The sequence below is a fragment of the Odocoileus virginianus genome, chromosome 19, assembly GCF_023699985.2.
Source record: "Odocoileus virginianus isolate 20LAN1187 ecotype Illinois chromosome 19, Ovbor_1.2, whole genome shotgun sequence".
NCBI lineage: Eukaryota > Metazoa > Chordata > Mammalia > Artiodactyla > Cervidae > Odocoileus > Odocoileus virginianus.
This window is the reverse complement of record NC_069692.1, coordinates 23,971,936-23,998,156: the sequence shown is the minus strand read 5'-3', so window position 1 is coordinate 23,998,156 and position 26,221 is coordinate 23,971,936. Positions and strand designations below refer to the sequence as shown.

The following is a 26,221-nucleotide window of genomic DNA, read 5'->3' as shown; positions in this document are numbered from 1 at the left end:
AGACCAGCGTTCCATCTCAGGCCAATCAGGCAGCAGGACTTGGTTCTTTTGTTTGTTTCTGGTCTTCAGTTGATTCAATGAGGCCCCCCTACAGTTAGGAGGGCAATCTGCTTTACTCAGTCTACTGAGTTAAGTGTTAATCCTATCCAGAAACACCCTCACAGACACACCCAAAATAAGGTTTAACCAAATGTCTGGGCACCTTGTGGTCCAGTCAAATTGACACGTAAAATTAACCACCACACCAGCAGAACACAGTGATCCAAAATAAAGGAGAAAAGGTGTTTCAGGAGGGGGTAGTCAACTGGGTCAAATTCTGCTGAGAGAGTAAGTAAAATGAGGATTAAAAACAAAGACTATTGATTTTGTAATGTGACTATCATTGGCGAACTTGACAAGAGAAACTTCAGGAGAATGAAGGGAGGAGTGGGTATTGATTACAGAATGCACAAGAGAAAATGTATGAACAATCTAGTCTCCAATATCTTGCAACAGAGCTGTGACCTTTTTAACACTACAAACCACACTAAGATTTATAGGTTTATTGTTTTATAGCGTCTATGAATTGAGACCCAGGAAGATCAGCATTATTGCTCATTCATCAAATGAACATTTTCTAATGAACAACCTTTATAGACTATTCAGCAACATCAGACACTCTCTCAGGCCCTATTAGTATCCAGGATGCATTCAAGGGGACTGAAATAACAAAAGCTCTGGCTGTAAACTTTCCAAACATGTGGTAGGGAAAACAACATAATTTCGAGGTGGAACAAAGTCAAATTATTATACATGTTAAAATTTCAGAGAAAAATTTTTGCAATCAGCAGATTAAGAAAGTTCAAGACTAAGATAGTAAGACAGACCATGGATCTGACTTCAATCCACTTGGTATCAATATTCAATACCTGCCCTAAATGTTTGAAAGAGCCAAGAACAAGAAGATACTAAACAACCAGGCTGTTAATATCTCTGGCTTACACAGCTTGTCAGGCTGTGTAATGTCAATGGGCTGGATCTTCACCTATCTGATGATATAAGGATACAAAACTGTGAGTATGTCTTGAAACATTTCTATGAAGGAATGTCACATGTTCATTTGACCCATCTATTAATAACCTCTATTTTAAGACCCCAAGATAATTACTGGAAGCATACAGTCTTTGAAAAAAGAAAGATCCAACATCCAACACCTTCCCCACTTTGATAAGTAACAGGCATCTAAATTTAATACATTTAAATAAAGCCACTAATCTTTACCTCAGTAAGCACTGTTTCTCCCTTCTTTACCATCTAAATTAATGACAACATCATCCTTCTAGTTGTTCAGAGCAGAAACCTTGGAATCACACCCTTCCCTTTTTTTCATACCTCCCATCCAACATGGATGCCTGTTGCCTTTATGTTTAAAATATATCTAGACTCTAGCCACTTCTCACCATCTCTATCATCATCTCTTACCTGAATTACTGTGGCAGCCTTCTCTTTGGTCTCCTAGCCTCAGTTCTTGTGCCCTTCAGTCTATTGTCTATATAGTGGTTCATCCCACAAATAATTGCTCCTTTGACTATCCTTCAGATCAGAGCATGAGCCCACTGGCAGTACAGTCTGTCTCAAAAGAACCAACTTTGGGAAGAGGCATTTAGGCTCAATAAATAGGTCTTGAGGGAGAATTTCTTTAGTAAGGAATTTGGGAGTCTTGGGGTACATGGTGCCTGGTCTGGAAGTGAGGACATAGACTCTCACCCCCACAGCTGGAATGGGCATAGAACAGAGGTCTCTGTAGCATGAGGCCCAGGGCTGGGCCTCACTTGGCCCAAGATATTACTTTCTTATTGATGTTGTAGCAAATGACCACAACCTTGGTAGCTTAAAACAATACATATTTATTCTCTTACAATTATGAAGAGCGGAAGTCTGCACTATATTTCATTGGTCTGAAACCAAGATTTAAGTAGGACTACACGTTCTTTAGAGCTTCTAGGGGGAGAGCCTGTTTCCTTAACTTTTTCAGCTTTTAGAGTTGCTTTTTTGGCCTGTGGCCCCTTCTTTCATCCTCAAAACTGTCAATGTATTATCTTGCTTAAGTGGTTTACACTGCCTCCTTTTGTAGTCAAATCTCCTTCTACCTCCCTTTTATAAGAACATTTGTGATTGTATTTAGGACTTGCCCAGATAATCCAGAATAACCTCCCCATCTCAAGATTCTTGATTTAATCACATCTGCAAAGTCTCTTTTGCTATGTAAGGTAACAGTCACAGCTCTGAGAACAGTACTAATGAAAAGTGCAATAATAAAGGCATAGATAGAGAGTAAGGATACCATAGGAAGGTCAGGGAAATGCTGTGGAAATCCACTAGAAAGGCAATACTGAGCAGAGTCAAGAAGAACAAAAAGCAAGTTTCAAGGCAAAGGACACTGAAGGGGAGTGCTCCAGACCAAGAGGACAACAGGAAGCACAGAAGTGTGGCCCATTCAGGGCAATGCAGGCCATTCAGCACAGCTGGAGTGTTTAAGATCTAGAATCTAGAGGGGAAGTAATAGGAGATACGTCTGGAGAGGTAGGCAGGAGCCAGTTACAAAGAGCAGTGTTGGGAATGGACTGCAGGTGGGAAAAACTGGCGGCCAAAAGACTATTTTGGAGACCAGTTATAGCAATCCAGGTGAGAGGTGATGTCAACATCAGCTAAGAAGGCAAAGGAGGTACATAGAAGGGGATGGATCCAAGAGGTCTCAAAGAAGAGAGTGTCTCTGACTAAGTGAGTGAGTGTAGGAATTAAGCAACAATTTGGAGTCAAGGATGCTCAAAGGGTGGATACACTATGATGGGAATATAGCAGGAAAGGCAGATTTGACAAAGAGGGTAGTGAATCAAGTTTTCTACATATTAAATGTTGGGATTTGTGGAAATATCCAAGTGGAGGCAGGTAGCCCTGTGGCTTTGGAGCTAGTAAGAATGGCATGAATGGAAACAGAATTTCAGTAATCACTGACCTTAAGGTGTAAGTGAAGCCACAAGAAAATGAAAGTGAAAGCCACTCAGTCATGTCCAACTCTTCGCGACCCCATGGACTATACAGTCCATGGATTTCTCCAGGCCAGAGTACTGGAGTGGGTAGCCATTCCCTTCTTCAGGGGCCATCCCAGGGATCAAACCAGGTCTCCTGCATTGCAGGCAGATTCTTTACCAACTAAGCCACCCAGGAAGCCCAAGAATACTGGAGTGGGTAGCCATTCCCTTCTTCAGCAGATCTTGCTGAGCCAGGAATCAAATCGGGTCTCCTGCATTGCAGGCGGATTCTTTACCAACTGAGCTAGTCAGACATCAGAATAAAGCCACAGGACGGAATGAGAAAAGGCCAAAGTTATGGTCTGGACACAGTAACATATGGGAGTACAGTGAAGGAAAGCAAAGGAGAAAAGACAACTAAGCAGGAGAATTGAGGGGATACCCTGGGAAAACCAAGAGGAAAAGTGTTTTAAGAAGGAAGTGATTGGGAACTCCCTGGCAGTCCAGAGGTTAGGATTCTGTGCTTGCGCTATGTAGTGCCTGGGGTTCAATCCCTGGCTGGGGAAATAAGATCCCACAAGCCAGAGGAGGGGCATGACCAAAAAAGAAAAAGGAAGTGATCAGCTATGCAAAGGCTGCCCAGAGTTCACGTAACAGAAGTTTGGAATGTGCTAAGATTTAGGAACATGGTGGTCATTGGTGACCTAAGTGAGAGCAATTTAAATGGAAAGCGGGTTAAAAGCTAGACTGCAGTAAGTTGTGGAGGCAATAGGAATTTTCTAATTTTTTTCAGTATATTTAACTTTAAATTGAAGGTGAAAAATAGGGTGGTAGCTTGAGGGAAGATAAGGTCACAAGATAATCTTTGTTTTGTTTTTTAAAGATGGGCAAGAACTGAATATAAGACTGGTACCCTGTAACTGGAAAGGTGGAAGCTAGCAGAGAGAGAAAGCTCCCAGAAGAAGCCTTCACAGGAGAATGGGGTCCAAAATGTAGTGTGAGGGGGAGAGAGGGATTTAGACAGGAGGAGGTGGAGACATGACTCCTCTGCTCTGACAGGAGTCAAGGTGGGAATGAGTGGAAATGATAGAGCTAAGTTTATAGATGGTGGGAGGAAGTTCACAAAGTTCCTCTCTGACACCCTCAATTTATCTGAAGGAGGAGTGCCAGGTAAAAGACTACTGCAAGAAGTATCAAGAACCTAAGTTGATAGCATTGGGAACAAAGCTGTGAACTTGGAATAGTGTAATCATTTAATCAAAATTAAAGGTCAGAGCATATCAAGTATTGCAAGGATGCAGAACCATTGGAATGTTCTTGTATTGATGGCGGGGGTGTAAAATAGTACAATCACTTTGGGAAAAAGTTTGGTGGTTTCTTAAAAAGGTAAACATACTCCTCCTATATGACCCAGTCATTCCACTCCTAAGTATTAATCCAAGAGAAATTAAAGCATATGTCTATATAAAGACTTACACGTAAACATTTATAGCAATTTTACTTACAATAGCCAAAAACTGAAAACAACTCAAATGTCCATTATAGGTAAGTGAATAAAAATAAACAAATTGTGGTACATCTATACAATAGAATGCTACTTAGAAATGAAAAAGAATGAACCATTAATATGCACAACAACATGGATAAATCACCAAATAATTATGTAGGGTGAAAGACATCAGGCAATAAAAGAACACATATTGTAAGATTCCATTTTTATTAATGTATACTGACAGAAAGAAGGTCAGTGGTTGGGATTAGGGGAGCAGGGATGGGAAAGCAAGAGAGGCAGAGATCTCAAAGGGGCACAAGGAAACATTTGGGATGATAGACAGGTTCATTATCTTAATTGTGATGATGATTTCATGGGTTTGACATATACATATGTCAAAACTCATGAAGTTATATACTTTAAATATGTACATTATACATCAGAATTAGTCGCCCAGTCGTGTCTGACTCTTTGCAACCCCATACATCAATTATACCTCAATAAAGCTGTAATAAATATGTGTCAGAGAAAGAACCATAGGAAAATAGAATCTAATTAAAAATAATACCATATGAAAATAAAATGTAAAGTTCCAACATGGCATGATTCATGAATCAGGATAAGTTATGCTCCAGTAACAACAATCCCTCCAAATCACAGTGACTTGAACACAGCAAAGATTTCTCACTTACATAAGGTTAACTGCACTGCCTGGGCAACTTCCCAAGACAGCTGTTGCATAAGCAGCGGAGGAGCCATCCATCTTCTGGCTCTGTCTCCACAAAATGAGGTCGTCTCTAATCACGAGAGCAAGAGACGACTGGAGGGACTCAAACCAGCAATGAAATGCTTTGGCCCATAAATGACACTTCCATTCACAGCCCAATGTGCACAGCTAATCATCTAGCCCATCGAACTATAAGGGCATGGGGAAAGATAGTAATGCTGAATACTCAGAAAGAAAGGTAAATCAGAAATGGGTGAATTCAAAAAATTCAAGATTTCAAGAGGAACTACATTGTCCACGCCATTCCAAACTGAACATCAAGTTGCAGACAGAAGAGGTTTACAAGATTCAGACCCAAATTTTCAATTATTTAAGACTAGACAAAAGTTTGTTTTCCTTTAATAAAACTTTATGTTATGGGGTTGTTGAGTTCATTTGGTAGAACATAGTGTAAAACAGTCAAGACTCGAAGTGAGAATGAAGGAAATGCAGTTCCAGACTGGAGCCTGATTTTCTAACCTCAGTCGGACTTTGACCCTGGTCACACAGGAGCAGAGAACTGTGAAGGTTTAGCACAAACCCTTCTCCATAAACAGGCTAATAATCCCAAACTCATGTTTTGGTTGTATTGTGGATATTTTTGTGGGAAAAACTGAGAAACAGAGTGCTAATTGACAGTGATCAGAGAATCCATAAATATCTGAACTCTACCACAAACTTACTGTGCAGCCGGGTCTCCTGAATTGCAGGTAGATTCTTTACCATCTGACCCACCAGGGAAGCCCTAGAGAAATAGTGAGGGACAATAGCCAGTCAAAATTATTAGCTGTTCAAGAGAAGGGTGGATGAGAGAAGTTAGCTGTGACTGAGCTGTGGTTTTGGCACATAACCTAAATGCAGAGCATCGTTACAAACTGAGCTGGGTCGCACAGATTGTCTTTTTCTCTTAAACCAAGTGTAAACTGCCTCAGTTCAAAGCTTGATTTCTTTGCCCAATTTAAGCCCTCGATACACAAACCCAGGTTTCAGACCTTGTCATTACCGGTTACAAAACAAAACGAAACCAACACGAAACTTTCAGATATGAGAAGAGAATCAGAAAGAAAAAGAGAGAAAAGGCTGTGGGGTGGGGAGACCAACCCAGTGGCCAATTAGCCTGAATCTGGTTGCCTCAGAGGATATCCAGAAGGAACTAGCCAGTCCTCCAGACAAGGAGCAGTACTGTCCCTTCTACTCCGGCCAGAAAGAAGGGAGTCTGCACTTGGCCACTTAACCAGATGAACCAATTTGATCAGCGCTCCTGCAAAGTAAGGGCAGAGAGAAAAGAAGATGGAGAGAGAGAGTGAGGAAAACAGCATTTTCCATGATGCAGTTGTCTGGCTTTTTAACTAGCTGTCAGACCTTGGGAAAATTCGTATTCATTCAGTGGGGAATCACAGTAGTAATTACCTTTCAGGGTTGTTGTAAAGGTTAAATGGGTTCACACAAAAAGTTCAGAAGTACCTGGCACCTGGTAGCACCATATATGCCTTAACTGCTATTGTTATCACTATTGGTGAAACAGACTTCATGAATACTGAATTCACCTAGTCTAGATTGTACAATCCTGAAGTGCATTCTGCTTTTCAAGTTTCCTTCTGTTGCACCCATAAAATAGTTTTCATATGTTATCTGTTTTCAGTAATCTACAAATCTCAAAAGGTGCCATTTCAATATCTTTAGTTACTGCTTTGAAAGTAATTCGAATACAACATATGTTATTTATATAACATTTTGATACATAGTTGAGATTTTTCACCAAAACAGCAATTCAAATCAGCATTATGTCCTTTTTTTCCAGTGAATGTTTAAATCTATGTATTTGCCAAAAAATATTGATCTTTAATTTTCAAATAGAATTATTATATTTAGGAATACCTGAACAAAGCAACATTGATACTGGTTATATCATCTCTGCTTTCCCGAAACCAAGATTTTTTGTACATAAAACCAAACAAAAAATCAAACTGCACACACACACACACACACACATACACACTTGGGAGTCTCTATTTTCTGTAATTTAGCAGGGTTCACTCACTAGAAAGATATACTACACACCCAGAAGTGGTTTGTGATCCAGGATGCTCTGCAGAACTGGCTTATTTTCTAGAGAAATGCAGCTATAAGAAATGCATTATTTGGATCAACTCCAGAGGTGTAAAACGGAGCCAACGTTTTCAGAATATTGACTGGCTGAACACATTTGAATACACACATGCATGTAAGTGGAAGGAAGTGGGGAGAAGGACCTACAGTCACGAAGAGAATCCTCCGAGTACAGTTACTTATCAGTCTGGGCATGTTGTGTTGGGGGAAAAGGGTTTATGGCCATTTGAGTATGCAAGTGAGAGCCATGTCCTGGAAGCCTTCCTATGTGCTGGGTTAAGTCTTAGTGAAACCAAATTCAAGAATGACTACAGTGCCTGGTAGTGGGGTATTACTATAATATTCCAGTGAACCTTGTATTAAAAGAATAATTGCTCCTAGATATTTTCATGATTATCATTAATGGGAGCACACAGTAAATAAACATGAAACAGTATTCTTTCCTGCACTGGAAGTGTGTTAACTTGTGTTTTGCCAATTTGTGTTTTGTAAAAACACAAAGGTGCTTGTAAAAATGATAGCAGAAGGTAAAGACAGTTATATAGTCATGTTTCATAACTTACTGATAAGTTACATTTCCACCATTATGAATGCACATCCACTTTATTACTGAAACAACTGACAGCTGATAACATTATCTTTTGTTGCTGAGAAATTTAATCGGTGTGTGACTGGTGTCATTGGACAGGCTGGTACCATACCAACAGAACTTTCTATATCACGCAGTGTGCACATGAAAACTAATCTGCCTGGGCTTTGCAGATTGCACTTAACTCCTGGAGCCTGTGGCTATCTGTGATTTCCTTTCTCTCCAGTTGTCAAGGGAGCCAACTGGGCCTGTTGGGGGTTTTGGCTGTAGCATCTGTGCCAATCAGGCCTGGTAGGGACCTTAGAGACCATGTTGCCCAAGTCCTTCAGGTTTCAGATAGTGATATTGTCTTTGGATTCAGTTGAGAGAAAAGGGGTCGTTAACCCAAGATTGCACAGCTTTAAATGGGGAAGACATCTGAACTCAATTTACCCAGGTTTCCCGTTTTCCTTCCTTGTCACGGGACGTATTCGGCACTCTGTCAGCCTCTCTCTGCCCCTCCCTCTGTTCTCAGAGATGTCCCCTTCTTACAACCCAGAAGCAGCTGGACCAGGACTCCAGGCCAACTCTAGTTAGACTAAAGCTCTGAGTATAGTTAGGATTGGGGATTCAGGCTGGATTTTCAGCAAGGAGGGTACTTGGTGGAGGTTTTTGCAAAGCCTGACACTTTCTCTTCTGAATTGCAAAGTCCGGTCTCAGAGTGAATGGTCCCACCACTCCAGGACCCTGGCCCCACAGTGTGGAGGAAGAAGGCAGTTTTGACCCTGAACTCTGTTTATTCTCCCAAAGCTCAGAGTTGGACTGCCTTTCTTCTTTTCACTGGAGCTCACAAGACAGGATAATACTACCCAGGAAGCAGTCTGGGGGCATCTCCCAGCTCCATTGTTGTGGAGGACAATCTTTGGCTAAGCATTCAATGGACTGGCAGACAAGCTGTCAGCTGTAAACACCAGAGCCAAACTCTCTGGGCCCTATAATTCAGTCCAGGATTTGTTCTGTGTTTTGTTTATGTGTGAAATACCACCTTCAGTCACTAATCATGCCGCAACCCAGGGATCAAACCTAGGTCTCCTGCATTGTAGGTGGATTCTTTACCAGCTGAGCCACAAGGGAAGCCCAAGAATACTGGAGTGGATAGCCAAGCCCTTCTCCAGGGGATCTTCCCAACCCAGGAATCGAACCAGGGTCACCTGCATTGCAGGCAGATTCTTTACCAACTATCAGGGAAGCCCACTAAAGACTTTAGGTGAAGTTTTAGCCTAAAGAGTCAAAAGCGTTTTCTACCTTCTCCAATTTAGCTTAATATAGATTAGTGAGTTAAAGTTAAAATTTTATTCTATTAAAAAATTAGAAGAAAATACAAGTACCCATCTTGGACATCTCTGGAGGAGGGAGAACTTTTGAGCTGAAAGTAATGAACTAAGTCACAAAAGTACATAAGAAATTAAAAGTATGTGCCACATTGGCCACAAAAAAAACTAAAAGAAAAAGAACACAGTAGAGAAATTATTAAAAAAGGAAAAAAATATATATATATAAAACAAAGGAGGGTTACTCCCTTACATTTGAAGAATTTTTCAATCAAGCAAAGCTAATAGGAAATTCGACAAAAATATGAAATACATTCCAAAAAGGAAGGTGAACTGTTTAAATATATTACCCAAGAAATGTGAATAAAATAGCAAGATGCTGTGTTACATCTAGCAAGTCAGGTACTTTTTTAAATGAAAATATCAGACATCAACAAAATAATAACCACAATGTCTTGTTGACCTTGAAATATATGTAGAAGTAAAATGTGAGACACAATATTTCATTGTATGAGAAGAAATTTATGAATTAGGAAAAAACTGTATGATGGAGAAAATGAACAGTCTTTGCATTGTTTGGGAAATGGTAAGAGTACTGTGTTAGTGTCCTGTGGCTGCCATAACAAACTACTACAAACTGGGTGGTTTTAAAAACAATAGAAACTTATTTTCTCACAGCTCTGGATGCCAAAAGTCTGAAACCAAGGTTTTGGCAGGGCCTCTCCCTTTGAAGGCTCTGGGGAGAATCCTTTTTTGCCTCTTGCAGCTCTGGCGTCTCCAGGCGTTCCCTAGCCCATAGCTGCATAACTCCAGTCTCAACCTCCATCTGTACGAGTTCTTCTCTTCTGTGTCTTCTCCACTTCTGTCTCTTACAAGGACTTTTTCGTTGGATTTAGGGCTCACCCAGATAATCTGGGATGATCTCATCTACTGAAATCCTTAATTATGTCTTCAAAGATCCTTTTTCTAAATAAAGTCACATTCAAATGTGTATTTTATTCAACATTTGCAGTTGTTCTCGGTGGAAGAATTGGTTTCTTACAAGCTAGTCCGTCATAGTCAGAAGTTCCTCATGTATGTTTAATGAGCATCATTTTGTTTGGAAGTTTTTCCTGCAGAATGTATGCTTTATCTGTTTCCTGTACATGTATTTTAAACTTACATTAGTGGTGTTGTGTGGTGTGAGAGCCCCTTGTGTTTCTTACCTTATTCTCTGAGTGCCATGCCTTTGAGCGACCCTTGGGTAGACTCTACAGATTGTGCTACTGACTGCTGAATCTCACAGTACTCTTCCACCACATTCCAGTCTCCCAGGAATGGCACACCTTATTGACCATTGAGAATTTCTCTGGACTATGTAAACTCAGGAGTAGAATTACTAGATCACTTGACCCAGGATTTCTGAGTCAAACAAGTTCTACATTGACTAAGCAGTATCTATTGTTCTCCATAATGGTTTTATCTCTATATTAATTGCCCAGTATCACAGAAGTGTGAGCATTTGAAATTTTCCATAAAGCAAAATGGATGCAGTAGTGATGCGTAATCATTGTGTCCTCACCCCACTTCCATCTGCCCTAAATGCACACGCCTGCTTCCTGTTCTGGCCTCCTTACTTTTACCACATGAACTTGTCCCCACAGGCCACAGCTAATCAGACAAGGATGGAACCCTTAACCCTGCTGAGCCAACTAGATACTTGACCAAAGCTCTATACCAAAAACTTGGGATAGGGACGCTGAAACACTCAGAAGGTGGTGGACACCTGAACTGAAAGTTTAAAGTCAGAACGTCTGTGTTTCACCCATATTTAACAAAACGTTTGCAATGATACTAAGCAGGGAGCATCAGTCGAGAGAGAGAGAGAAGCAGTGACTGGAGCTGATATATAGCTGCACTAGAAACAGAAGAAGCAGTTTATCTCCTGACTCCTTGCATCTGGTCCTTGTCGGTCTGGCTGAATTTTGTTCTCCATTTTGGATGTCTGCAAGGTTAGAGACCTACTGAATTCTTTTTCTAAAAAAACTGACTTTACCTAACTTAAATAGCTACCTTTCTAGTAACCAAATAGCTCCTAGAAAAATATATAGCCTATTTTCTTGCTTTAGTAAATAGAACACGTTAATTTTTGTAAATGAAGTTTTCTTGGAACACAGACAACTTATTCATTTATATCTTGTCTGTGGTTGCTTTTGTACTACGAAGATAGAGTTGCTAGAGTATAGCCCACACAGTGTAAAATACCATCTGGCACTTCACAGAAGTTTGCTGACCCTAGCCTAGTCTGTCGTTAACCTAATGGCATCATTACAATTATCATCTCTTGCAATCTGCCTTGATTTGGTGCTGCTCTCAGGCGTGTAGAGGGCTGTTTGCCACACACTAAGATGGCATCACCGAAGCAATGGACATGAACTTGAGTAAACTGCAGGAGATGGTGAGGGACAGGGAGGCCTGGCATGCTGGAGACTATGGGGTCGCAAAGAGGCAGACATGACTGGGCGACTGAACAACAAAATGCCCCCAGAGAGCTATGATGCTCTAGCAACTAGTTTTCTCTCTCTCCCACCTTAAGGACCATTCTGCTCTGCATAGTTACTGCTTTCTGTTCTTAGGGTAGGATGGAGGCACCATGGTTATTCCTGGGTCTGTCAGCTCTTAAGATGTCTGTTAGCCTCTCCTCTTTGTTCCTTCTTTCCTCTCTCTCCTTTCCCCACAGCTTCTCACTTTGCACTTTTGTCTTTGAACATGGACCTTTCGAGTCAGTGTCCATCATCCTGTGCTCTGCTGAGGACCTATCTAGACACACTGTCTCTCTTTCAGTCTTCTTATTTGAGGTTCTTATTGGTTATTTTAATCATAGTTTAATGTTCAGGTCCAACACCTCCACATTGTGGAAAGTGCTGGCAACAGAGCCATAGAAAAGTACAAAGAGGATTTCAACAGTTCTGCTAGACACATTAGACACCAGTCATTAGAACAAGGGTGGAGATGGGCCACCTCTCCTCTGCATCTTCATCCAGACTTCACTTGATCACCTCCCCACGACTCTGACCCATTCTCCCCACTTCCACACAGGGCTGGGCTGGGCCAGAGTTTCAGATAGCCCTCTTTGCAGATGGCCTTGCCACATAGTAAGCCCACCCTAAACTATATCCTATCCTTTAGAATCATTGTTCTAGCCATCTTTGGTGTCAAGGATGTAAGAGAGGACAAAAGCCCTAGACATGGAGACCCATCTAAAGTCTTCAAATGGTAGTTCTAATATATTTTGAAGACCTTTGTACTACAAGAGGGTATAATTTCTGTTCACTAGGGGCTGGCACTCTGGGAGTCAGACTTAGGCCTCAGCCTTGAATATTCCTTTGCATGGCCATGAGACCTCAGATGAAGCCCTTCACCCCTCTGGGTCTCAGCTTGTTCATCTACAAAATGAGGGGTTTGGACTGAGATAAGTTCTGAGTTCTCTTTTAGCCTTGCCACTCTGTTCTGAGCAGCCGGTCAGCCAAGATCCCATCTGTGATGGGGCTTAGAGAAATGCTGTGTTGGCTGAGAACTAGCTTGTCTAGTTATTCCTCAGGGAATCCCTTGCTCAAATAACTTGAGCAGGGTTCACTGTATCCAGAGGCTGCTCTGTGCTTTCTGGTTTTGACTAAGGCAAAATTGCTTTGAAAACCAGTGGAATTTCATGTTCTAAAAGTTGACCACAGGGTTCCAATGGCATTAGAAGAAGGTGTATAAAGAACAAAGAAGTGAGCTATTCTTGTCAGCTCCTCTGCTTAAACCCTCAGTAGCTCCCTCACTGCCACTAAAGTCAGACTCCTTCACATGACCAGCCAAAACCTTCATCATCTAATCCCTGGCATCTTTTCCCCTCAGACCTCTCCTTAGCCAAGCCAAACGCCTTATAGTACTTGAACATGCTGTTCTCATCCATCTCCGAGGCTTTGTATGTTCTGTTACCTTCAACCCCTGCCCTCCCACCTTCTTCCCAACTCGTGAGTAATACCTCAGGTCCTAGCTTACACATTGCTCCCCTTCAGACAGGATTAGGTCTCCATTCTCCAAGTGCCCTGAGCACCCTCCACCCTGGTATTCTTCACTCTTTCTGGCAGTTATTTCTCTAAAGTGCCTCTCCTGTCTAGACTCTTGGCTCCAAGGGACCCTGTCCATCTTGTCACCACCATATCTCAAGGTCTGAGACAAGCCCTGTGTTTAAAAGGTATTTAAAACATACATGTTGAAGGAGGGATAAGGAATGCATTTGCTTCCTCTTCATGATTAGAAATACCTTCTTTCTTGGGCACTGCTATGGAGATTGGCCCAGAAGCCTTGAAAATGATCTAGTTAAGTGGCTTAATCAGCTGAGAGCTAAATGATGGAGAGATGTCTGGTGGCAATTGGGAGGGCTGCAGATGGGGCTCCAAACCATCTTGGTGGCGGGGATAGTGATGTTATGAGATGCTGTCAGCACATCACAGCAGAGGGTAATGGCTCAGCTGATCAAATAACTAGTTAAAAAGGGGAAAGAGACTCTTTCCAACTTGTAAATGAAAGGGGCATTAAACCCTTTTCACTTTGATCCCATGACACGTTAATCAAGTTAATTTCCAACTGTCTAAGGCCCTAGGATAGCAGGTTTCCCCCTCCCTTGCCAGCATCCTAGAGTGCCCTCAAGCAGCTGCAAACAGCATGGCTAAATCACACACTCCTGGGAAAATTCTGGAGTCCCAGAGGCAGAGAGAAGCCAGGAGGCCAGCTGGGAAGCCTGAGAAACACACCTGTTTCTGAAGGTTCTTTAACTGTAATCTTTATGAATAGCACATGTCCACAGAAGCAAGGTGTCCATTAAACAGTATTTACATAAAGACACACTGCAGCCAGGGCTTCCCTGGTGCCTCAGCAGATAAAGAACCTGCCTGCAATGTGGGAGACCTGGGTTCGATCCCTAGGTCGGGAAGATGCCCTAGAGAAGGTAATGGCAACCCACTCAAATATTCTTGCCTGGAGAACTCCTCGGACAGAAGAGCCCAGAGGGCTCCATAGGTTGCAAAGAGTTGGACATGACTGAGCAACTAGCACTTTCACTTTCATTACTGCAACCAAGGTCTTTAGATTTTCAAAGGCAGCTAAAGAAAAATACACCAAACGCTGAGTGGTTCTGTCAAGCTAGGGGCACATTTGATTTTATTTTCTCAGTATTTTAAACTATTTTTGATGAAGCACATAAATTTAATAATAGAAATATTGGTTTGTAGTAAAGAAAACATAAAATGAAGGCTATATTGTCTAGTTATTAAAGACAACATAGTATTTTGACCTTCTTACAAAAGTTAAAAATGTAGCACTTGGCCTCTTGTTCCAAATTTCTAGTTCAATTTCCTGCCAGGATTCTTAATACGCAGCAGCAAGGTCAACTCTTAATCAACTCTTAATCATCATAGCGAGAGCTGGGATGGCGTGGGCCTGCAGCAATCATCTCTCTGTAAGAACAGCCACCCCGCAACACATTTTAGGACTAGGAATGACTCACTCAAAAATACGCTTGCTGGTGGAGTTTTATACAGTCATACCAATAAAATAGTGGAAGTCGCAGTGCCTAGGAGCCTGCTGAAGGGCAAAGCCAGCTTTTATCCACGCAGGTTTAAAAGGCTTAAGGAGAATGTTTCCTTCTGTTATGTTAATTCTAAATTAAGAATCTGGAAATTGAAAAAGGTAAGAAAGCTCATGTTTACCATTATGTTTAAGAATAAACAGAATAAGGATGTAAAATCTGAGCTAACTACATTATTTGCACATTCAGTTAATATCTGCTTATTTTTAAGCAGGAGGGCCTTAGTATGTTTACTTCCTATGTGTATTTTGTTTCCTATTGGAGCTGTAACAAATCATCACAAACTTAGTGGCTTAAAGCAACATAAACGTATTCTCTGAACAGTTCTAGAGCCCAAAAGTCCACAATCACTGAGCTGTTTTCTCCCAGAGGCTCCAGGGGAAAATCCATTTCTTGCTTTGTCCAGCTTCTAGAAGATTTCCTCATTCCTTGCCTCACTGCTCTGTATCTCATCACCTCCTTTTCCTCTGCTTCCTTCACGACATGACCCTCTCCATCTGACTCCGACCCTCCTGCCTCCCACTTGGAAGGACCCTGGGAAGGATTACGCTGGGTCCACACAGATAATCCACAACCATCTTCCCATCTCAGGATCTTCAACTTAATCGTTATCTGCAAAGTCCCTTTTGCCATGTAGGGTAACAAACACAGGCCCCAGGGACAAGGACATAAACATGTTTGAGAAGGAGAAGGAATTATTCAACTGATGACACTATACCAAAATTCTCTTTCAACTGTCTTCTATATAAAGTTTGTCCTTTTTATTATGGAAAATATCAAACACACCAAAAGTGGACAGAAGAATACAACAAATCTCTATGTATACTCATCACCCAGCTTTAGCAGCTATCAACTCAAAACTTTTGAAAATATAGAGAGCAAACTTTTTAAGTTAATAAAAGAATTTTAATATCTGTGATATATGATAGTTATACTATAACATGCCCCCCAAAGTGCTCAAATGAGTTTCATCTATTTTAATAGCTATTTAATAGCTATTAATAGCTTCATTAACTTTTCTGAGAGAGATAAAAATTTTAAATAAAATCACCATTTGTCTCATAGCTATGAAGGCCAAGAATTTTCTAAGTGTTAAAATATATGTTTCTAAATTAAAGTGATTATTAAATTGGATCTTCTTGACTTGATTAGTAATGAATCTATTTTATTCCAAGGACTCAGAATTTCTTACCATTACTACATTCTCCAACGTGTGTGATAAATGAAAGATTCTAGTCAACATCCTTTCTGTTAGTTTAAAGAGGAACAACAAGGTGGTAAATACAAGAATACTATTCTGAAATGCAAATCAAAACTACAGTGAGGTACCGCCTCATAACAGTCAGACTGGCCATCACTAAAAAGTGTACTAACAACAAATACTGGAGAGGATGTGAACAAAAGGCAACCCTCTTAGATTGTTGGTGGAAACATAAATTGGTGCAGCCACTACAGAGAACAGTACAGAGGTCCCTCAAAAAACTAAAAATAGAGATGCCATATGACCCAGCAGTCCCATTCCTGGGTATACATCCAGAGAAAACTCTAATTTGAAAAGATAAATGCACTCCTGTGTTCATAGCCAAGACATGGAAACAACCTAAATGTCCATCAACAGATGAATAGACAAAGAAGATGTAGTATAAATATATGGTGGAATATTACTCAGTCATCAAAAAGAATGAAATCATGCCATTTGCAGCAACATGGATGGACCTAGAGATTATTACACTAAGTGAAATAAGTCAGAGAAAGACAAATATCAGCCCACACCTTTCTGGGACCCAGTTAAGAACAAGGAAGTACATAGGGCCTACCTCTGAGCATCCAAAACAGGAGATTATAAAGATTCCCATTTAGTATCCTGCACTCCATTCACAGGAGAACCCATAGGCCCTCACACAGAGCCACAATGTTTTACTTTAGATGCCTTCTAATAAACGTGATCATCTGATTTCCCAAGGAGACAGGAGGTGACAGAAGTATTGAGTTAGAAGTTGGGGCATGTGGTGTGGAATAATTTTCTGTAGGTGGATACCATGACTGCAGCAATAGTGAAGGCCTGGAGCAGAAGGGGTATGAAGGAGTCTCAGTGAGCAGGTACACTCATATGCACATGCTTTCTGAGACTTGATTTGAATGGATAAAGAATACCCCAGGCTCTTAAGAGTCCTCTGAACAACTCTGAAATAACTGTTATTCAAAACATTAGCTTTGAGTCCCTTTGTTTTCCACCTGAACTAGGACAACATTGTTAATTGGCTACACTCCAATATAAAATAGAAAGTTAAAAAAAAATCAGCTTTGAATTACACAGAAAAGGACAAATGATGTTTGATTAATTCTCTTTAAGAAAACAGGGAAGTGTATGGGTTAATTTTTTTACCGGCTTTCATGATGATTAAGACAAGTTTCCCACTTCCCTCTAACTTGCTTGAAGGGATGAAACCTCAACGACCCGAGAGCCAAGCAAACTTGGCTCCTCTAACTGACTTTCTAGTATTCAGATATCTATGATTTTTTTGTAAATTAAATTTTCATTAATTTGCATTCTACTCATTTAGAATTTTTGAATCCCAGCTGGATTGACTAAAATTTTGCCTTTGTCTAATTTACGAAGAAAGTGTTTGCCAAGCAAATTAAACATAGAGATATTTAGTTTGCTTATCAAAAAATATAAAGTCCTTTGAAATATTCTATGCAATTAGAAGCTACCCAAATATTTATTTTCTTCTGTTTATAATGTGGAAACATCTCAATCTCAGCTTTGGTTTATGTACATAAAAAATAGTTTTAAAAATTATATTTCTTTAAGCATATTTAAAATTTAGACTGATTACCTAAGAGTGTCCAAATTAATAAAAAATTTTTTCTTTTCCCTTGTGGCTTGTATTATAATCAAATCAGTAATAATTAAATAGTTTTCAAGCTATTTGAGTAAATGAAAATGGTGTTTTAAAAAGGCACAATTACCACTTTGGACAAATTATATTTAAAACCTTTCTTCGCTAAATTGATAAGATCAAGCACCATTTTAAATTGAGAAACAGGCTCTAATATATTCAACACCCAGAAAAACTTAACAAAAGCTTCACAAATGTTTGCAATTACCCTAATTTTTCTCCTATAGTCTAATTTATAAACACTGGGAAAACAATTTTCATACACTGTAAATCACAAACAACAGATGAAAGACTGAAATTACAGACATGGAAGTTTGCAAATGTCTCATAAGGTAAATGAAGTCCCAGAGTGGCTCACATAGATAAAACATGTAGAACACGTCTCCTAGGAGATGTATCTGGAAGATTAGGGTTAGTATTTAACATTTTTTAATTTAAAGCTTATTTAGCATCTTGCAACTTTATGTTCAGAAAAGTTTATAAACAGAGGTTGTGTCTGACTACACAAACTATTTAGGAAAATGAAACTAAATTCAGTCAAACAATTATTTCTTGTTTTCTCTAGCAACTGGATGTGGTCAGTCCAATAGATTATAACTAGATAATAACTGGCTAGTACTTTTGATTTCTAAATGATTGGTTATTGAAATACTGATTTTAAAACCAAAAACTTTGACTAAATAATACTATATGTATCTGAGATTTGCTTTGAACTAATCTGAGAATGGAGGTGGATTATGACGGATGAAAAAGATGTGCCATGAGTTGACATTCAGCTGGGTGCTGAATACATAAAGATTTGTTATACTCTTCTGTCCACTGTTGGTGTGTTTGACATTTTCCATAATAAAAAGGACGAACTTTATATCAAACACAGTAGAAAGAAAACAAAACTGATTACTAAGTTAGCATCAGAAAAGGAAAAGTCAAGCTGAATTGCAGCTAGTTAGCCTTGTTTCATTTTTAACATCTTTACTGTCTATACTGCAAATATCTACAGATGTTTTCTATAGCTTGGTCTAGAACTGAGTCTTCAGACCCGCTGTACTCACCACACAAGCAAGGGTGAGTCAATCCCCAGAATGCTGGGAGTTTGAGGTCCCCTTTCCACAGCTTCTGGGTGATCCCTCAGCCCACCTGTCACCCAGATATTAGTAGGGCCAAGGAATTCATGGTGAATACTATGAGATTTCCATATAACAATAATTCTGTGATTTTTCCAAGTTCTCAGGCCCCTCACTGAATAAGAATTAACCCAGTAAACGTGATTCAATACCTGATTCTTGCTGAAAGTGGGCATATATGTACAAGCACACCTACACCTGCACATTTAAGAATGTATAATTATACCCCTACCTTGTTCCCAGAAGGATTTAAGATATTTGTGCACATGTGAAATAAAACTTAAATTAGTTTTGCCATTTAAAATTTCTTTCCCTAAAATAAAGCTTCATGAATATTTATCTTATATTTGCATAGAAAAGGCAAGCACCTTGTCATGAGACCCTTTTGTTCAAGTTCATGATGAGAAACTGTCCTATTTATACACAGAATGTTAAATTTGCTTTTGACTAAAATGTGGTTAAGATCAGAAAAGTTGTCTTGTTAAGTATTTTGCTTTTCCTCAGTGACATCCACTTCAAATTCTCAATTCAGGACTCCTCAGATTGTTTTCAGTCATGAAAACAGGGTTCCATAGCTTGTAAATTTACACATACAAGTCCAGTTGTTCATATACACTCTCTGCTGCAGGTGAGTCTACCCCCTCTCTTGATCATCTCATCACCCATCATCAATAGAAGCCTCAGAATCAGAAAGTAGAAGGAAGCAATTTCCTTGCTAAAGCAAAAGGAGCAAAGTCTCCAAAGATGACTTTGACCATCCAAAAGTTTAAAAACTGGAGAAAAAAATGTTTTGTTTGAGCACTACAAGCAGGAGTATTACCCTATCACACCCTCTTATAATAACTGCATAAATTGAATCCTGCTTGGCTGAAATTCTTCTGTTAGTCTGCAGGCATTTATTTATTTTTTCAGTTTTATTTACTTACTTTACAATATTCTATTGGTTTTGCCATATGTGAGTCAGCCACGGGTGCACATCTGTTCCCCATCCGGAAGCCCCCTCCCACCTCCCTCCGCATCCCATCCCTCAGGGTCATCCCAGTGCACCGGCCCTGAGCACCCTGCCTCATGCATCAAGCCTGGACTGGCGATTCATTTCACATATGATAATTTATGTGTCTCAATGCCATTCTCCCATATCATCCCGCCCTCACCCTCTCCGACAGAGTCCAAAAGACTGTTCTACACATCTGTGTCTCTTTTGCTGTCTTGCATACAGGGTTATCATTACCATCTTTCTAAATTCCATATATATGCATTAGTATACTGTATTGGTGTTTTTCTTTCTGACTTACTTCACTCTGTATAATAGGCTCCAGTTTCATCCACCTCATTAGGACTGACTCAAATGTGTTCTTTTTAATGGCTGAGTAATATTCCATTGTGTATATGTACCACAGCTTTTTTATCCATTCTTCTGCTGATGGGCATCTAGGTTGCTTCCATGTCCTGGCTATTGTAAACAATGCTGTAATGAACACGGGGTACATGTTCCTCTTTCAGATCTGGTTTCCTCAGTGTGTATGCCCAGGAGTGGGATTGCTGGGTCATATGGCAGTTCTATTTCCAGTTTTTTAAGAAATCTCCACACTGTTTTCCATAGTGGCTGTACTAATTTGCATTCCCACCAACAGTGTAAGAGGGTTCCCTTTTCTCCACACTCTCTCCAGCATTTATTGCTTGTAGACTTTTGGATGGCAGCCATTCTGACTGGCATGAAATGGTACCTCATTGTGGTTTTGATTTGCATTTCTCTGATAATGAGTGATGTTGAGCATCTTTTCATGTGTTTGTTAGCCATCTGTATGTCTTCTTTGGAGAAATGTCTGTTTAGTTCTTTGGCCCACTTTTTGATTGGGTCATTTATTTTTCTGGAATTGAGTTGCAGGAGTTGCTTGTATATTTTTGAGATTAATTCTTTGTTCATTGCTTCGTTTGCTATTATTTTCTCCCAATCTGAGGGCTGTCTTTTCACCTTGCTTATAGTTTTCTTTGTTGTGCAGAAGCTTTTAATTTTAATTAGGTCCCATTTATTTTTGCTTTTATTTCCAATATTCTCGGAGGTGGGTCACAGAGGATCCTGCTGTGGTTTATGTCAGAGAGTGTTTTGCCTATGTTTTCCTATAAGAGTTTTATAGTTTCTGGTCTTACGTTTAGATCTTTAATCCATTTTGAGTTTATTTTTGTGTATGGTATTAGAAAGTATGCTAGTTTCATTCTTTTGCAAGTGGATGACCAATCTGCAGGCATTTAGAGCCTGACCTGCCTGGGTAACATCAGGGTAGGGCATGCTCCAGGCACAATATCTCCAGCCAGAGGGCTTCAGGGACCAGGGAAACCATGGGAAGTCACTGTAAACCAAATTAACCTAGAGTGAGGAATTATAACCTCATTATATTTTTCATCCAACATTAACGAAGAGCTATCAGTGCTAGGCACTCATTGTTGAAAAGTCAAGGATGCCTAAGTCTTGGTCCCCACCCTCACTGTGCTCCTGAGACTTGCAATTTGTCCTATCACTAGAGTAATTCTCATTACAGAAGCTTGGGAACACTTAGTAGATTAACCAATGGGCAATGAGAAGTTAGTAAACGTGGTCACTGATAAAGTTCCCTCAAGAGCCATTTAAAATAGCCTGTGCTGTGCTGTGCTTACGGACTCAATCGTGTCCAACTCTTTGCAAGCCCATGGACTGTAGCCCACTAGGCTCCTCTGTCCTAGGGGATTCTCCAGGCAAGCATACTGGAGTGGGATCTTCCCAGCCCAGGGATCGAACACAGGTCTCCTGCATTACAGGCAGATTCTTTACCAGCTGAGCTACAAGGGAAGCCCCCAAATAGCCTAGAAAGTGAGTTTAATCATGCAGACGAGAGATAATTCTCCAAATTATTTGTGTGGGTCCTCCTGACCCAAGGATTGAACCCACGTCTCCTGCATTGAAGGCAGATTCTTTAGCATTGAGGCACCAGGGAAACCCCATCTAAGGAAAACAGCTATTCGAATCGCTGACCATGATGTAACAGAATTCAGTGGCTAGTTTGCTAGCCTCAGAAGCAAAAAAGCAGCATTCCTAGTGAATGGAGCCCAGGAAGGAAATTTCTGGTTAAGGGGAGGAGGTTGGGATGTTCCAGATTTTGGTCTGTGATGATACTACAATGCCTAGTTCCAAGCTCTGGCATATGCCTCTTGCTTGAATGTTGGTTTGATTGCGTTGTACTTAAATGTGGTTAGGGACTAATAGATGGATGCTATTTTCCTTGAGGAAGAAGTTGATCTTAGCAACAAGTAGGATGCCAGTGGGAGGAGAAATTCTGTTTTCTCTTTAATTAGGTGCCCTAGGGGTCCAAAGTTCTTTGAGAATGGTCTGGATTGTAGAGAAAACTTGCGTATACTTTATTTTTTTTTCTTATTTTTTTTTTTCATTTATTTTTATTAGTTGGAGGCTAATTACTTTACATCATTACAGTAGTTTTTGCCATACATTGAAATGAATTAGCCATGGATTTACATGTATTCCCCATCCCGGTCCCCCCTCCCACCTCCCTCTCCACCCGATCCCTCTGGGTCTTCCCAGTGCACCAGGTTGGGACCGAGCAGCAAGCAAGTTACTTCCTATTCTTAAACCTGCCTACTCCCAACTGAAAGAAAAATGCACAACCTAAACATTTGAGAATTATGCTGTATTTGGTGGATATTCTAAGGACTTCAAACCTGGGGCACAGCATCTCAGATAACTCTGAGAGACAGCTCCAAAGAGGCAAGGGTTGGAGCCAGGATATATAGGAGTTTTTGCAACAAAGACGATCCAGAACATCAGAGTGAGTGAAGTGAAGCCACTCAGCCATGTCCAATTCTTTATGATCCCACGGACTGTAGCCTACCAGGCTCCTCCATTCATGGGATTTTCTAGGCAAGAGTACCAGAGTGGGTTGGCATTTCCTTCTCCAAGGGATATTCCCAATCCAGGGAACCTGGGTCTCTCGAATTGCAGGCAGACTCTTTAACATCTGAACCACCAAGGAAGCCCAAGAAAGAACATTAGAAGATTACTGTTAATTAAGAAAACTAGATATCTCAGTTAAGGAACTTAGCACTTTTCTGTGTATGGAAAAATGGAAGTCTGGGCTCACTAAAATCATTCCTGTGATATGCACCTCAGCTATCTGGGGCCAGTATCACCTGCTTTTCTCCATCCTGAATCCCCTCAGGGTACACAGTTGGGGGTGGTTGCACTGATGAGGGCGTGGCAGTGGGCAGCCCATCTTTCTTCATCCTGAGCTCCCTCGGGGCTCACTGATGGGGCCAGCAGCTGTAAGGTGATGGCTTGATGGCTTTAACATCACTGCTTACTGATAGAGCAGGCAATATTTTTCTTTCACATCACATCTTATTCCTTGTAGAGCTTTTTAAATATGCAAATTTGCAGGCTGCACTCCAGTCTTAGAGACCAACTTCTAAGGGTGGGATGGAAATCTGTCTTTTTATAAAGTTCTCCTAGGTGGAAATCACTTAGTTAGGGGACTATGAACTAAAGATGAGTGATCTATATTTTGTAAGTCTAAACAACTAATAATAGTATCTTCCTATCTGTGTTTATTTCCCTTCTGTTTCCCCTCAACTCATAGCATAGACTCACTTAAACATTCCAGCCAAGTCTATAGTGTACTATGAGTTGTGTGTCCATGCTTGTGCCAAAATATTAAGTATGAAGTAACGCTTCATCTCCCAGAGCACCGGTTTCTTCATCTGTTAAACAGAAGATGAAATAAAGAATGTATATATTGTAGTGGTTTTTGCCATACATTAACATGAATCAGCCATGGATTATATCGTAAACTAATTAGCCTCCAACTAATAAAAATAAATGGAAAAAAAATAAATTTAAAAAATAAAGAAATTTAAAAAAGAATGCATACAATGCATTTAATACGATGTCTGTAGATCCCCAGTGCTTTCCCTAAATGGTGATAAGTAAAAATTCTCATCCCTGCTACCTTTTTGCTATGAAAGGCAGTAACTCCCTCCCATCCTTGGTCAAGAAGAGCTGTGCTCAGGTGAAAGATGTTAATAATCAATTGGGCAGTGAGGGCAGCTCAAGCACTCTGGGCCCAGGTCATGCATTGAACATGTACAAGAATGCAAACTTGTATCTGAATGATGGAAAATTCATTATTCACGTTTCATAGTAGATCTCAATTATAGAAATGATCCAAAGTTGAATTTTTTTCAATCTGCTAGTGCCTCTACTGTATGTAAAATAGAATTTAAATCTACACAAAATTTACTCAGGAAATTATCTCCTGCATTAGACAAGGCCACGTAGTTACGAAAGAGAAATTTCCAAATGTAAAACAAGTGCTCGGGCCTGGTGCACTGGGAAGACCCAGAGGGATCGGGTGGAGAGGGAGGTGGGAGGGGGGACCGGGATGGGGAATACATGTAAATCCATGGCTAATTCATTTCAATGTATGACAAAAACTACTGTAATGATGTAAAGTAATTAGCCTCCAACTAATAAAAATAAATGGAAAATAAATAAATAAATAAAAAATCTTTCCTAAAAAAAAAAAAAAAAACTAAGTGCAAAGACAAATCATCAGCTAGGAGCTCTACCAACTCTCATTTTCCTTGTTTCTGGACTAATGCAGAACCAAACTACCAGAAGTTACCATCACATTCAGCAAGTATTATTGTACCTGCTAAGTCCATGGCATTGTGCTAGGTGATATGGCCAGTTTTGGGTGAGAGTAGAGGTCTGGGATACACGAAAACAAACAGTGCAGATGCCCTGCCAGAAGAGTCAGGCAGCCAAACCACACTAAGAACAATGCATCCCTTTTCTGTGGCTCCAAGGCCCCACAACCTGTGCCCTGTACACTCATACTGCCCCCACCTCACTGGCTCCTTTCTCTTTCTTGTCCCCACTTCAGGAGTCCCCTCCATCTGGAATGCACCCCCAACCCCACTCACTTTCTGAAAACATCACCTCTCTTGATTGGAGGAGCCCATCACTGTCACCTCTCTGAAAGACTCTTTCCTGACCATCTTAATCAGCTTTTCCTTTCCTCTGCTCTCCTGTTAAATCTCTCTCAATCCTTTTCTGGCTTCCTTCATAGTATGACACCTCCCATCAAGGAGGCTCAGAGGGTATAGAATCTGCCTGCAGTGGAGGAGACCCAAGTTCAATCCCTGGGTCGGGAAGATCCCCTGGAGAAGGGAATGGCAACCCATTCCAGTATTCTTGCCTGGAGAATTCCATGGACAGAGGAGCCTGGCAGGCTACAGTCCATGGGCTCGCAAAGAGTCAGACATGACTGAGGGACTAACACTTTCACGTACCTCTGCTCTCCTGTTAAATTTCTCTCCATCACGTTCTGGCTTCCTTCATAGTATGGCACCTCCCATCTTTTATTGTTATTTTATTTATTTATCTGTTAACTGGGGCTTTATTTGTCTCCCTCACAAGAATGCAAAGCCCACTATAGTATCCTCAGTACTTCTCACTGTCTTTAACATTGTTAGTGCCCAGTATATACCGAAATGAATGGTTATCAAGTCAGAGCAAAGAAAGGAGGGAGATTTGAAATTACTGAAATTAAAGGGATGAGAGATCAGAGGAGGAAGAGAGAGCCCCCTGGCACAGAGGGAAGATGGTTGGGGTCCCTTTTCTGAGTGACGACAGGCCAACAGTCTCACTAGACTTGTGAGAACGGCCCCGTGGCAGACAGCCCCAGGGGTAATCATCCAAGAAGTCACTGGGCGTTTGGGGGTGTCTCAATAAGATGCCAGAAAACATTACATTATTTACAGTCACCTGTGCTGCGGTAAGTTGCTTTAGTCGTGTCCAACTCTATGTGACCCTGTGGACTGAGAAGCCTGCCAGGCTCCCATGTCCATGGAATTCTCCAGGCAAGAATACTGGAGTGGGTTGCTGTGCCCTCTTCCAGGTGATCTCCCTGACCCAGGGATCAAACCTGCTTCTCTTGTGTCTCCTGCACTGACAGGCAGGTTCTTTACCACTAGCGCCACCCGGAAAGCCCAAGGTCACCTGGGTCCTACATAATCAACATGAACTTGACTCTGAGGGATCCAGGCTGTAAGTAACCCTGAAAAGCCGTTCTTTGGATCATGACCATGACCTCCTTAGTGCCGACAGCATCCTTACTCTTGCATTAAACATTAATATTTTATTAATAAATATTATGTATAATATAATACAAATATACATACCCTCAATAAATGTGAGTATTAATAATTGTTTAAAATTAATAATACCCTCACATTTATTGAACACCTACTTATG

The 26,221-nt window shown here is 40.6% G+C and overlaps 1 long non-coding RNA gene across 1 annotated transcript in view; it reads right to left on the bottom strand.

The window, feature by feature from the left end:
• Window positions 1–5,619: 5,619 nt before the first annotated feature.
• LOC139039620 (uncharacterized) overlaps window positions 5,620–26,221 on the bottom strand; it is a 54,845-nt gene continuing 34,243 nt past the window's right edge. Inside the window, exon 4 of the long non-coding RNA XR_011492954.1 lies at window positions 5,620–6,014. This is a non-coding gene — a long non-coding RNA (uncharacterized lncRNA). The remainder of the gene's footprint in view (window positions 6,015–26,221) is intronic.